General features: G+C 39.8%; 1 protein-coding gene across 1 annotated transcript in view; it reads left to right on the top strand.

Annotated features, from left to right (window-relative positions):
• The window catches only part of lrfn2b (leucine rich repeat and fibronectin type III domain containing 2b), a 244,637-nt gene that overhangs the window by 63,782 nt on the left and 167,836 nt on the right, over positions 1–13,019 (top strand). The window contains exon 2 of the mRNA XM_084737953.1: positions 9,187–9,247. The gene's annotated coding sequence lies outside the window, so the exon portion shown is untranslated. The remainder of the gene's footprint in view (positions 1–9,186; positions 9,248–13,019) is intronic.

The raw sequence follows: 13,019 nt of genomic DNA, 5'->3' as shown, positions 1-13,019 counted from the left end.
CATGTTTTTTCTTTTAACAACCCAACAAAGGGGGCTTACACACACTCATCCTTACTAAAAAATAATAATGATTCATTATTCCAGAGCTTGAGAAGTCACGGAGGTGTGGCCTACTGAGTAGAAGTAAATAACTTTTGACTTTAGTCAACATGTTCAAATCTAATTTCAACAACCTTGGGGACCCCCTGGGATGTTTGTCCCCTCCTAAGTGGGGCCTGGACCCCGGGTTGGGAACCAATGCGTTAGAGGCTGTGACACACATTGCCAATCACAAGCATGACATTCATCCTCCATAAACGCAGCAGGGTTCTCCACCATGACGCACTGACAGTTTGAATCCTGCAGAGTTTACCTCAAACAGAAAGAACTGTCTGTTGCTGCAGTGGTTAAAATATGAAACCAGCAGCTCAGCTCTCTCTGCCGGGAGCAGATGATGACTCTTTTTGGTCGAAATCATTTTTCCGGGCGTATTGAAAATCTCATGGTCACCATGTTCTCCATGTATAATAGTTTGAGATTTTATTTCTCATCACTAACAATAACCATCTGCGGCTAAAAGAAGGAAAAATATAAGCATTATATTGCTGTACATTCTTTTATTTGATCTATTTTAAAAGTTAAATTTAGATTTGAATGTTGAAAAAATAATTCCTCACAATCTGGGAACAAAGGGTTGCCTTTTTAATCTTGACATTGCGATGTAAATGTGATCCAGAAATAACACAACGAAACTGTTTTGTTCCCGGGAACGCCGCTAGAAAACTGAACCCCAACAATCTTTGTCACATAGTGTTGACACGACAATCACGACAGTCCGACAGGAGGACGCAGAAGGCAGCCAGTCATGTCAGGATGCCGGCAGTAGATGCTCATCCTTCAAACTTTCCATGCTGTTCTGACTGGAACCACAAAAGAGTAACGCAGCCACAAGCACTTGAACAGAAACAGTTGGAGTTATTTCATATCAGGCACTTTTAAAAAGGTAAGAGAATGCTTCCACTGTTGCTCTGGCCAGCGGGTGCTGCAGCCCCCCTGTTTTTTTCTCTATAACATGAGCCTGTAAAATACAGTCTGTGCATAATCTCTGCATTCCACATTGCCATTTGACCCATTGTTAGTATAAAAATATCGACAAGTGCAGCATTAAATACATGTTGTTCTATTATTGTGGGAAGATCTGGCTGTGTGCATCGTGTATGTGGCCAGGCGGATGTTTTCCTCATTACAGTAAAAGCATTGTTTTGCGCATGTTAATGTACTTTTATGACTGACTGAAAGCAACCATGGTAATCAACTAATTAAAATGCCTCGTACATTAATTATGGAAACACGCTTTCAGCTGCACAATAAATGTATACACACCATATACCCTCTTACCAGGAGGTTCAGCATCTCCTGAAATGTAAATTTAACATCATGCGCCCTTGAAAGCATATGTGGGAAGCTCTATAATAAACACTGTATATTAATATTTGGGGTATTATGTATTTTTTTGAATGCATTTTCAGAAATTTGCCTCCCAGGTTAGAGCTGGCACTGGTGAAACAGTGGAGCAGCCATCATAACATCCCCTCCCATACCCTCTGATGTGAGAATGTAAATGAGGGTGTATAGTCTTGTCGGAACACTGTGTACATGTGCACACTGCGCCGCTCCTCTCTTGTTTTTTGCTTTGTTTCACTCCACCGCCGCCCGTGACAAAAGTTCATTTGGGTGCGTCTGGAATGATAAGCACGCATCACGCTCAGATTAAAACTTAATGCGCTCTTACCGGCTGGCTGCCCGTCGATTGAATGGCCAAAGCGAAGGGAGGCGGCACAGTGGAAACCTAAGTGGATCTGCTCCCTCCAGTCTGAGGGCCAGAGGAAAAAGCTCCTCAGGCCCCCTCCTCTCAAGTCAGCCACAGATACTTGTTTGCCCTGCAGCTGGTTATACATCACAAGTGCAAACAACCTATCAGCTTCTTTAACCAGTTACCAAATTACCGCTCTTCGTCACGGCTCCTACCGCAGGTTGTGCTCTTGTGCGCATGCAAATTTCCCACATTTAAATTCTCAGCTGCAAATGGATTCATTAATCATCCCCGAGTGTATCAGTCACTCTCAGAGGGGGAATCAGCGAGTGTGTACACAGGTATTTGTCTTTGTGACAGTGCTGCACACAAAGTTAAGTTGTTACTTCATCATCGGCCTTAACTGCATCTGTGGATTGCGTTGGCAAATCCTCTACAGATGTTTTAATACAGTTGTTTCCATGTCTAACTTCACTATGCATTTATAGCACGATGGAAATCAAAGTTTCGCCTCTCCAGAGAGGAGCTTTGATAAAATGTTGTCAAGATTGCCTTCAATTATTACTGTGAGCTCACAGCATTAAGATTTATCATCAGCAGCAACTCTGTTAACAGTTTTGCCCTGGATTTCACCTCTCAGGCTTCCCACAGGCTGCTCTAACTCTGATTGGTGGAGTCTGTTAACCATCTGAGTGCGGCAGCACTGGTTGACCATAGCCTTACTGTAGTGCCAGTTTGTGCCGCTCTTCATAGTTGTGACCTGGTAGCAAACCTTCACAAGTGCAGGCAGAGATGACTTACGTTCTGTGGCAGTAAACACAACACATAGGCATGTCTAACTGTGCTATATTCAGAGCTTTCCTTTTAAGTATTACATACCTTTTTTGTGCATTTAAAGGTCTGCAAAGTCACAAAAACCAAAGTCCGGGGTAGGAGTTACTTACCTACAGAAAACACTGCTCCTGAAGTGCACCTCATTTGTAATCTAGCCCTGCATTTCCCCTGCTGTTGCCTTGACAGGATCCCCCGTCCATCCTGAAAGACAAAATGTTTTATTAATTTTATGTTGTGAATTCTTCATGGTCACACATTTATGTTCAGAACTTTTATTTTGAAACTTCACTCTGAAATTATATGGCATCTGTTTCTGCTTCCTGCTGGTCTGCTCAGTCTCACACAATAAGTCAACACGCTCTGTACTTAATGATGTTGCCCTGTCTACTCAACAGTAGACATGATGAATGCTCCCACACACACACAAACACACCAGAGAGCAGCCACTTTGTGTCCAGTGGACAATGTGCTCCTGACTGTCAAAGCACCACCTGACTCTGTCCTACAGGAGCTGCTCATGGCTGGTTAGCTCTGAATACAAGCTCTACATTGCTGTCCACACCACACTGAGAGGTGGTCACACCCTCCTGTCACACACTACATCGCCACAACAAGGCTAAACTAACAGACGCTGATCCCTCAGGCCTTTAAAAGTGCTGGGAGGGAGAATTTATACTGTTTTTATGGATAAAAAATGTCTGAGATTCAATATTTTCAGATAAAATATCAAGATTTATTTACTGTTTTTCTGTTAATCATATGGTCTGTAGGACCTTCTCCAGTGAATACACCTTGAAGGCCATCATCACATGACCTTAATATATGACTCAGTTACAACCAAACTATTATATTACATGACTTAAGTTCTGTATAAGTCACATGATTACACTTGAGCAAAGTTCATTCACTGAAGAATATTAAATATGGATGGTTAGAATATTTTATCACAATGTGTTCCAAACTCCATGTTCCTTTATTTTAATAACAGATAATATTCTCCTAAAAAGAACTGAACATCAGTCAAAGCTAAAATGGTAAATACAGTGCTGTTAAGATGTATACTGGCATTATTAATCATTAATTATCATGTCTCTAACAGTCAAAAAAGATTAGTTATAAGTTACATTAGTAGGGTTGCTCCCAGAGTGCTATGTTCTATGCTCACCCTTAATCTTATCCCATTATGTTTCATATACATCTGGTGAACACAGGAACCATGCAACGTAGAGCCTTAGGAACATAAGAGGCTCTTCTGTTGCATGGTTCCTATGTCTCCAGCATGCCATGCAACATATGTCCCCAGGAAAATAGGACGCTGGGAACATAGCATGCTGAGAATATAGGACCATGAAACATAGGGCACCATAGAACATAGAATGCTGGGAACAAAGGACCTGTGGAACATAGCACGCTGGGAATATAGGACCCATAAGAAACACAAGACCTTTGCAACACAGGACCCTAGAAACATAGGACATTGGGGACATAGAATGCTAGTAATACAAGACTTACACAACATAGGACCCAAGAGACAGTCTGTAGGAACACAGCATGCTGTGAATATAGGACCTATGCAACATAAGACCCTGTAAACATGGAATCTTAGGGACATGGCACACTGGGAATATAGGACCTAGAAACATAAGAGATTTGGGATTATAGCATGCTGGGGATACAGGATTTATGCAACATAGGATCCTAGGAACATAGGGATGACTGATGATGTTTGCATGATTTGATAATTTGTTTATCCATGTGATTAGTAATTAAACTAAATAATTAAAAGGCTGTGTATTTGAAAGATCAGCAAACTGGCCAATCTAAACTCCCTGTTATACTCCATCTTCTCTCCGCCTGATTCACATTATACAAAGATGTTTACTTTCATATTGCCTCGTATAAACATGCCTGAGCAGCCTGGCGACTCCTCTGAAGCAGCTTCAGAGCTTGACAGGCAGAGTAGAGATGTCACCGCCGTGGCAGCAGTGTCAACCCACCTGAGTGACTGCGGACGGCCCCGTCAGCATGCAGCCCCACAGATCACACTCATGTTTATTCATTTCCCTGCTGAAGGTGTATGTATGTATATATGTATGTGTGTATATATATATATATATATATATATAGTCCGTCCCCGACAGGAAAGATGCAACAGAGACACGATGACATTTTAGGCGGAAGTGAAGCATTCCCAGGATCAGCTGTTGAGTGTACACCTTTTATATCTCAATATCCAGTGGTTTGAAGAGTACAAGCTGCCTTTTGTGTTGTGCTGTGTGGTGGTGCATATTTAATTTGTTTCAACAAAATGAGGCTATTTTAAAGTATGCAGAGCTTGTAAAGAGCTAAGTACGGTGGCCCTGAGAGTTCAATGCATTACAACTTAAGACCAATAGATAAAACACATGCAAATTAAGACAAGAGCTTCAGCAAATACAAAAATATGCTGCAAATATAGAAGATGTTGTTGTGTTAATTGCAACATTTCTGTATTTGCAGCGTGTTTCTGGTGAAGCTCTAATCCTTATTTACTTGTGTTTTGTCTGTTTGCATGTGTTTTCTTCAATTGTGGTGTGTTGATCCCTCTGGGCCACCATAGCTAAGGGTACTTTAATGCACACACACACAAAAAAAAAAAAAAACAAGGAACAAATAGGCATATCTGGAACAATTAAGAATGTTCAGTAAAAACTGTGATACACATTTTGACATGCTGTACAAACAGCATGAATAAGATGAACCGACACTGACAAAAGATTCAGATTCTTTTGTGATTTAAAAACTTTTCTTTTGAAGAAAAGGATTGACACGCACACCCACACTTTAAGTGGCACTTCCCTTCACACTCAGAATACTTATTTAACATGAATAAATATCTTTTGTGCACAATGATGACTGTATGCTCAAGGACCTATGTGATTCAGTAGCTTTGAAAAAGTTTGAGAAACCTATTTTTTGACTGCTCTGTTTCACACAGCTGACTCCTCTCTCCTTTTAACTGGAGCTGCTTCAGTCTGACGTCTTGTTTCAGCCAGAGTTAATGTATGTGGGCTCATGTTCATGTTGGCGGTTCAATAATGTCAGCCAGCTGCTGAAAAACCTTCTGTTGGTTTTCAGTTGTGGAGTGAGTTCTCTATGGACAAGCTGTAAATAAAGTCAAAGGCTGTAAAATGTTTATTGCGGTAATATTTAAAGTTACTGTTTTATAGTATCAGAAAAAGTACACTTGATAGTTGAGCAGCTATTATTGCACAGTTAATCGCAGTATTATCAAAACTGTGATTTGGACATGGCACTTTCCCATATTGCAGAACCAGAACTAAATCACTTTTTTTTTTTTGAAAAAGTAAAAATATGAGAAAACAGCATTATAATGAGGTACTGCAGTGCTGCAGAGCTGCTCCTGGCCTTAAAATCTTGTTCTCCAGATGAAAGAAAAATTGATAAATTGTAATTTGACTTGTTTTATCATATTGTTCAGCCCTAATTATGTTTTTTTAACTGAAGAGGATGGTGTCTGTGCTGCCTTAACCTGTTAAATTCACTGAAGCTGAAAAGACAAACTGAGGTCATTTTATAATGATTCAAACAAATAAACATTTCTAGGCAAGGAAATTTGAAATAAATTCAGTTGTACTTGAGAAAACATGTTCAGAAAGCTTAAGATGTTAAGTTGAACCAACAACTTTTCAGGTACACTGACAAATTTGATTTCCTTTTTACAGTTTCTAAGTTTGAAGAGTCAGTTCTTCTTTTCTGCTGCAGCTGCTCCTGCTGGAGACACTTTGTTCAATAAAACTGCTCCCAGTGAATTTATTACATCTTAAGTATGAGGGGGCAGAGACTGAATTCAATACTAAGTGAAATGTTTTGCAGTGTTTTCTATAACTGTGAAAACAACCATGATTTGTCTTTAAGTGAATTAAAGACGCACAGCAAGTTCTCATATGTGTTTTCTTCAAAGAAAAAGACTCAACAATGCATGCTGGGAAGCCTGCTCACATGCTGATCATGTTTCTTTAAAAACTTAATTTAGTGAGTTGATTGAACCTTGTATAGTACATTCATTCAGCTCATCATTTCAAATTAAAAGACTTCAGTTCTGAAAATAAATACTAGAAAGTTTAATTAACTTTAATTGATTAAACTTGTATATTTATGTTAAAGTAATGACTAGGGAGAAGCTGATTCTACTAAATTCCTGTGTGTTGATCCTGACAGTTGATGGAGAGAAACACTGAATATCAGTGTTTAAATTGAGATGTTTGGACTTGGTCTCCTCTAGTTGAATATGGCGGTTGTTGAATATACAAACAGCGTGTCGGCTTGGAACTACTGGTCAAACAAAACGAGTAATTTAAAGATGTCGGCTTGGACTTTGTGAAACTGTGACAAATTTCTTCTGTAGGCCAAAGGATTATAACCATCTAACTGACAAAAACTGAGTTGCTAGTTGCTGCTATTTTCACACCCACAAGTTATGACGAAGTGTGCTGGCATTTCCACAATCCTTGCCATATTGTGTACTACTTTAACCTCACTTGTGAATTGTTTGTTTCAGCCGCAGCTCCACCATCGATCTGTAACTTGCAAACACATACTATCCTGGGTTTGTTTGTGTTTGCATTATATTTGGCTGCAGTTCACACACATCAATATTTCAGGTTAAAGTAACACACAGGTGTAGGAGTATTTTTAAGTTTAGGTGCTGTTGTGTGGTCATTTTTGTAATACTTACCATGCCCACCATGTGCTCCAGAGAGGGAAAAAAAAAAAAGAGGACGTACCTGCCCACTTCCTGTATTTATAAACTGGATGACATCATCAGTGATGTCACTGGGTTAAACTAAGTATCAGGGGGAAGTTTATTAGGTTAGGTAAGTTAGTCACACTTGTTTTTACATGGTTAGATGGTTAGTAAGATGTGTTCTATTTGTGTTTGTTTGTTTGGAGTTTATTCAGGATAAATAACTGTCACTTCCCACCATACAGGTGATGTATGGGATTTACTGGAATGGAATGGTGCCACCCAGTTTGACTCTTGTTGATGGAAGGGTCTTTTTAAGCAGTTGCTTTTGGCTGCTAGGGGCAAAAATGGATGTCATTGTGTAGTTGAGTAATTGCAAGTTAGGAGTTGAGTCCTGTGCTGTTCCAAGTGTTTTTTTGTTTTTTTGTAAATTAACCCTTTTTTACCTGGACAAACCTCTGTCTCCTGCTTCAAGTATCTCACAAAAGCATTCAGGTTTTCCTTGACTATATGAAACACTTGAAGCTTTTTGGTGTAAATAGATTTTTGCAGAAGCTGCTCGACTGACTTTGTGCTTTCACGCTTTGATTTGAGCTGAAATTTCAGCTTGTTGTGGTAATTAACTTTTAACTGACAGATCAGTTGCTTTTATCATCCGCTGACAATGCAGCTCGTTTTGATGCGCACACTTTGACTGACACTTCAAACCCCTTCAGTACCTCAGCTGTGAGTAAAAAGAAAATACATGTTAAAACCTGTTCAAAAACATAATTAGGCTGCATTTTCAGCATAAGAGAAAACACTTTCTCCAGACTGTGTGACTGTACTATGGTTAAGGACTTATGTGGTAAAATAATATCTTTTATAAACGAAATCTTTAATGTTTCTTTAAGCAAAAGCCCAGAACTATTTATTCTGGAGATTTTAATAAATTTAAGATTTACGGTCTCAAGAAATTATGGCCATGCTAATAGGATGCAAAATTATTATGAGACAGAGGAAAACGGCCACATCTTCATCTTTTGCACAATTGATCGAACTAATGTCTGACATAGCAAGTTATGGAAGAGTCATATCTGGACATTAGGACTCATTCCTGAAAAAATGGAGCCCATTCTTAGACTATATTAACTCTTGCCAGCCAGCGCCAGAATTTTTGACAAGATTCACTGGTTTTTCAGCACCAACAGAATATTCAGTTCTTTGAATATGTTAACATGGAATAAATCAAAAGAAAAAACGGATGCAGTCTTTTTGTTCAAGCTTCATCCATTCCTTTTTAGAAACACATGGTTGTTTGCATTAAAAAAAGAAACTGAGACATTTTCAAGCACAATATTGACTTAAGAATTAACTTATTTTATTTTTGCTTTTTATCACCTCATATAATATGTGTGTGACATCGCTGTCATCAGTGTGGCTAACGTTAGCTGTGTGTCCCCCACCCCGAGTCCCATCTGAGCACCAACATTTCCATGCATCATCTTCGTCTTTTGCTGCTGAATTCTGGCAACTCTCTTCTTCTTCGTATGACAATTTTTTTGTCAAATGACCTGTCACGGCATCTTCTACTGACGGGTGAAAAGTGAAAAAAGCAATTGATAGAAAATCATGTCATCATGTAATTTTTTAGATATGGAGATATAGTGATGGGGGGGTTATGATATGCAAATGTTCTAAGAAATGTCTCAAAATGTTCATGTTATGGGAAAATGTTGGACTTATATATCAATTTAAAAAAGAAGAAAAAAAGAAAACACTTTCTTTGTAAAATGTAAAACTGATGCTCATGTTTGGTGTCTTCTTCTTACAGAAATGGCCTTGAGCTCCGTTGTAAAGCTGAGTCCCTGCAACCACATCTCAGCGACTAACAGGTGAGTCAACACTTATTAGTTCTGCAGGACAAAACTTTGTAAAAAAGTGATTTCAATTGAATTCAAAAGGGTTTTATTGGTGTGTGGCAACATGCCATGAAATTCATTCTAACAGTAACCTGCTTATTATCATGATAACGTGGAGCAGAGGAGCTTTAACAGAAGTTTGAACAGTCTAAGTAGATCATAAGTGGATCCTGGATGAGACTCGGGTTGCATGTTGCATGCAGAACTTCAAAGTTAAGTGGGGATCTTGCTCTTAATTCTGTTAACACTTCTTCGAGGAATTATAAGCTACACCCTGATTCGATAATGCTCCAAAGAAGCGCTGGATATGAAGGCTTATCCATGACAGCGGATAAGTTTAACCAAAACTCTGCAAAAACTCTTTGACTTAAAGGGTTTTCAGGTGATGTTTTGGGGTACGCGGGCAGAGCTGCTGCGGCCTCTTGTGACTCAGTGAGAGCAGACCGCCTCAGACGTGCACGAGCAGTAGCCCTCTAATCCACACCAGTGACGGGCAGTGTGTGCGAGGCTTTAGCCGGACCTGATGAAGGAGAAGCTCTTACAGGCCGAGACGACTGTGATCTAAGTAGGCAGCCAGCGAGGCAGCGGATTGAGGTCACGTCAGCCCATCCGACAGCCAACAAAAGTTAATGCGGCTGGCTGGGCCGGTCTGCGGACTTGTGGTGACTGGACGGTTTTCACGCTCACTTTTCATACCTGCTTGACAGCTATGCAGCCAGTGGAAATGTGTGAAGCAGGAACTTTGTCAGGGTTTGGTTCCTCAACCATCTTAAAGGGATAGTTTGGATTATTTGAAGTGGGGTTGTACGAGGTGCTTATCCACAGTCAGTGTATTACCTGCAGTAGGTGGTGGTTGACGTGCCCCCAGTTTGGAGAAGCAGCAGGAATACTGGTGTAGCAAGCTAAGCAATGTGGACAGGGTCAGCTCCAAAACATATTTTAGATACCTAAAAAGGTTTGCCTAAAAAAAAAATACCAACACTTTAAATATAAGTTATATTTTGAATATTTTCACCACTTTACCTTGCTGTCAGGCAGCCTTTTCTGATGGGAAACAGCTGTTATGTAAGCCAAATATCACTCTCTCCAAACCAACCAAACTCCATAGGAAAAATCAGCGATTTTACCTTGCAGAACACAGGAGTTGTGAGTCTACTGCTGCTTGTGATGTTATGTGACTTCCAGAGAAGATGTCTCGGGGGAGGGGGGGGGCACCCCATTATCCTCAAGTATGATTGGCTATCTGCCTGGTGAGAGGCAGGACCTTAGTTTCAACCTCAGTATTTTTTATTTATTTTTTTAAATCTGCATCGTTTTCTCAGTCTCAGTCTCAGTCCCTCACTTGGGTCACCCCTATCCAAAAAGTCTGGGCATGCTCCTGTGACTTTAGTGAATACGAAATATCCTTTAAAAACACTGAAGTCATGCAATAACACAACCAAACTAACTAATCTAGGCAGCAGTAGACCAGCAACTCCTGTGTTCTTTGAGGTAAAATTACCTTTTTTTTCCTATGGAGTTTGGTTGGTTTGGAGAGAGCAATATTTGTCTCATAAAACTCCTCCTTCCTGTTAGAAAAGGCTGTCTGACAGAAAGGTAAAGCAGTGAAAATACTCTTTTTTTTTTTGCTGTAATACACTGGCTGTGTTTAAGTAATTCATACAACCCTACTTCAAATCATCCAAACTATCCTTTAACAAAGCTACAAGATTTCTGCCAACATAAATTTGTGAATATATATGCATCATTTGTAAACCGTGATGAAACTACTGCATAGCAGAGGAGCGGGACATTTGTATTTGTGACAGTGATATTAGATTTGCTCTTTTGGTTGACAGCCAGAAGCCCATCAGGACTCATTGAGCTGCTTTGTGTTGTTGTTTATCCGTGCCAAAGAGCTGCTGTGCAGCTCCCTGATCATCTGACAGCTTTCAAAGACAAGAGGAGGAGGATCCGCTGAGATTAGCGCCCGTGTTCCAGCCGAGCCCCCAGAACCCATCCTGTGACGCACTACAAGTCAACAATCCATTATTTATACCCTCTGCAAACATCAAAAAGGTTTTCTTGGCCACATGTCAGGGTGGGTTGATTGTATTCATGAGTGCAATGACATGGGATGCTTCATAGTCAATGGGCCATGCAGTCCTGAGGGGTCCCAGTACCCCTTTACCCTCCACAGCAGTCCAATGGAAATGACCTAAGTTTCACCTTGTACCACTGAAATTGTCTTTTTATGTCTGGTTTGATATTTCACATTCTTTTCAATGAAAAGTTTCTTCAGTAAGTTTTTCCCAGAAGTCAGAGACAGTCTGTTCAACATAGTTTTACTTCTGCTTGTAGGTGGATTGAAGACAAAGGCAGCTGAGGGGATTAGATATGTCAAAGATCTATCATTTTTTAACACTTTTTGTTGGCAACACCGTTTTGCGATTAGAGCATGAATGTTGTATTTTCTGGAAAGTTCTGGGATTAGTACATGTTCATTAGCTCTTAATCTGCTTGCAGCACCAGTCCATGGAACACTACCTGCTAACTCCCACTAAAGATCCCCCTCATGCAAACAGTATAGTAGACATTCTTAGAAATAAAGGTTCTAAAACAGCCTGAGGTTCTACCCAGAAACTTTTGCTTCTGAAGAAACCCTTTTTGAAGACAAGGCTTGTCAAGGGTTCTTTGTAAGATCGGAGGTTCAAACCCTTTTTGCCCCAAAAGAAACAGCTCTTGAAGGACTGTTGGAATCCTTGAAGAACTCTTCTGTCAAGGTTTCTTCGTACCATAACATGATAATGTAAAGGGATATATGGAAGATAAATCTCTTGGAATATAAAAGAGTTCCTAGTAGAACCCTCCCAGTGGGTTCTAGATAAAAGCCTTGGAATATGAAAGGGTTCTCAGTAGAACATAAAACCTTTTGAATATGAAAGGGTTTTCAGAAGAACCCCCCTGGGTAGATTCTAGGTAAAACCTTTGGAATTTAAAAGGTTCTTGGTAGAACCTCCAGGTGGTTTCTTGTTAACAGTCTTGTTAGGTGGAAAGGCTCTTGATAGAACCCCCAGAGAGGGTTCTGGTTGAAACCATTACACCATAGAAAGGTTAAGTTGTAGAACCTCTCACAGGGGCTTTTGTGGGAAACATTTCACAACTGGTTCTACATATAAGCCTTTTTTTGGGTTCAAAGTTGAACTCTCTGAAAAGGTTCCATGTTGAACCTGTACAGAAGGTTCTACCAGGAACTGAAAAGGGTTCTCCAATCTGGACAAACCAAAGAACCCTTTATGGTTCAGTTAGCATCTTTCCAAGAGTGTGTGCCACATAGAGGCATTATACATCATCTGAAAGTAGGGAGCATGTAGATTAATTGTTAAGGTTGTGTCAAGTTTTTCTCATCAGAAGTCTGTAATAAATGTTGTGTTTTCTTTAGGCACCTATTCACATTTTGAAAATTTGAGTGTATCAGGGTTTAGAACATAATGATGATCATTCCTATGAAGCTCTCTCCTGTCTCATGAGTTGTCGCGTTGGGTTGGTACCATTAATTACACAAATTTGGTGCCAAATTAAAACAATTTTTGAATGCTGGAGAACTGATAAAAATGTTCAGAAATCCCTTCAAATTACTGTCAGAAGACTCCAAGGCCTTGAGAAACACTATAGAATAATTCATTCTGTGATTCGCTTTCAAAAACTTTTATTTGGAGATTTCTGTAAGAATTGCATTTATCAGCTTTTGCGCTTTTCTTTCTAG

Source organism: Lutjanus erythropterus, chromosome 15, assembly GCF_056507025.1.
Source record: "Lutjanus erythropterus isolate fLutEry1 chromosome 15, fLutEry1.hap2, whole genome shotgun sequence".
NCBI lineage: Eukaryota > Metazoa > Chordata > Actinopteri > Lutjaniformes > Lutjanidae > Lutjanus > Lutjanus erythropterus.
Note: the sequence above shows the minus strand (reverse complement) of the source record. Positions and strands in the feature narration are given on the sequence as shown.